Source organism: Elephantulus edwardii, unplaced genomic scaffold (assembly GCF_000299155.1).
Source record: "Elephantulus edwardii isolate Elephantulus edwardi_28Jun2011 unplaced genomic scaffold, EleEdw1.0 scaffold00209, whole genome shotgun sequence".
NCBI classification, from domain to species: Eukaryota; Metazoa; Chordata; class Mammalia; order Macroscelidea; family Macroscelididae; genus Elephantulus; species Elephantulus edwardii.
The window spans coordinates 3,679,969-3,682,036 of NW_006399959.1; positions in this window are offsets into that span (position 1 = coordinate 3,679,969).

Sequence of the window (2,068 nt, forward strand, 5' to 3'; positions counted from 1 at the left end):
GTCTGCCAATTCCTTTTGGTACAATGATTCTGTATACTCTTTCCATCTTCTTTTAATACTTCCTGGATCATTTAATATTCTGCCCAAAGCATTGTAACTCAAGGTTTGAATTTGTTCTTCTGTGCCTTCAACTTAAGAAGTGCTGAGTGAGTTTGGCCCTTTTGATTTTCTGACTCAAGCTCCTTGCAAATTTCATTGTAACATTTTATTTTGTCCACCCACGCTGCCTTTTGAAATCTTCGTTCAATTGCTGAAACCGAGGAGGACCTCATGCACTTGTTGCAGAGGGTCAAGGACTGCAGCCTTCAGTATGGACTTCAGTATGGACTGAGGGTCAATGTCAAGAAGACAAAGATTCTCACCAATGGACCAATTGGTAGTATCAGGATGGATGGCGATGAGATTGAGGTTATTCACAGCTTCAGTTTGCTCAGATTCACAGTCAACACTCTTAGCACCAGCAGTCAGGAAATCAAAAATGTATTGCAATGGGAAAGTCTGCTGCTAATGACCTCTCTAAAGTACTAAAGAGCAATGGTATCTCTCTGGAAACTAAGGTGTGCCTGATACAGGCTATAGTCTTTGCAATCACTTGTTACGCACCAGAGAGTTGGACAATGACTAGGGAGGACAGAAGGAGAACTGATGCCTTTGAGCTGTGATGCTGGAGAGGAGTATTGAATGTACCATGGACTGCCAAGGAAACAAACAGATTCATCCTGGAGAGGGTCAAACCAAGCTACTCTTTGGAGGCAAGGATTCTGGGGCTTCATCTGACATACTTTGGGCATGTTGCAAGGAGGGTCAGGTCCTTGGAGAGGGACATCATGCTTGGGAGGGTGGAGGGACGGCACAAGAGGGGAAGACCCTCTATGAGATGGATTGATTCAGTGACTGGGATAATCGGGATGGGTGTGTCAGAGGCAGTGCGATTGGCACAGGATAGAGCAGGGTTTAGGGCTCTTATACATAGGGTCGCTATGAGTCACAAACGACTCGGCGGCACATAACAACAACAACAACAACAACCCAGGCTACCTTTTGAAATCTTCTGTTCAATTCTTTAATGTCTTTATTTCTTCCCTCTACTTTGGCTTCTCAGTGCTCTAGTGGAATATTAAGATTCTCTTCTGACATCCATTTTGGTCCTTTCTTCCTCCTCTGTCTTTGTAATGACCTTTTCCACTCTTCCTGGATTATATTCTTGATATCCTCCCACAACTCATCTGGTTTTTGCTCATTTGTGTTCAAGGTCTCAAACCTGTTACTCAGGTGGTTTTGAAATTCATGTGGGATAGACTCAAGGTCATGTTTTGGTTCCCATGGATTGACTTAATTTTTCTTAGTGTCAGCTTGAACTTGGATATGAGTAGTAGGTGGTCTGTTCCACAATCAGCACCTGGCCTAGTTTTCACATTTGATATTGAGCTTCTCCAGGGGTTCTTTCCACAGATGTAATCAATCTGATTCCTATGCATACTGTCAGGTAAAATCTATGTGTATATCCTGCACTTATGTTTCTTACAAAATGTATTTGACATGAACAAGTGGTGGATTGTGCAAAATTCAATCAGAATCAGTTCACAAAGCCCCAACTACTGTAATATCTTGCTATTGCTCTCTTGTGGTATATAGAGTGGCTATAACATCAATAAAACAAAAATATTCATCACTGGGCCAATAGACAACTTCATGATAGATGGAGAAAATCTTGAAATTGTCAACAATTTTATTTTACTTAAAACCACAATCAACACCTTTATTACCAACAGTCAAGAAGTCAAGAGATAGAATTGGGAAAGTTTGCTGTCACAGAACAATTCTAATTCAAACCTCGAGTTGCTATAATCAAGGATGGTTTCAGCAGAATGTTAAATGATCCAGGAAGTAATGAAAGAAGATGGAAAGAATATACTGAGTCACTGAATCTAAAGGAATTGGCAGACACAGAAGAATTTCATGAAACAACATATGAGTAAGAGCCTATGGTGATGAAAGAAGAAGTTCAGGCTGCTTTGAAGGAAATGGCAAAAAATAAGGCTCCAGGAATAGATGGTATACCAATTGA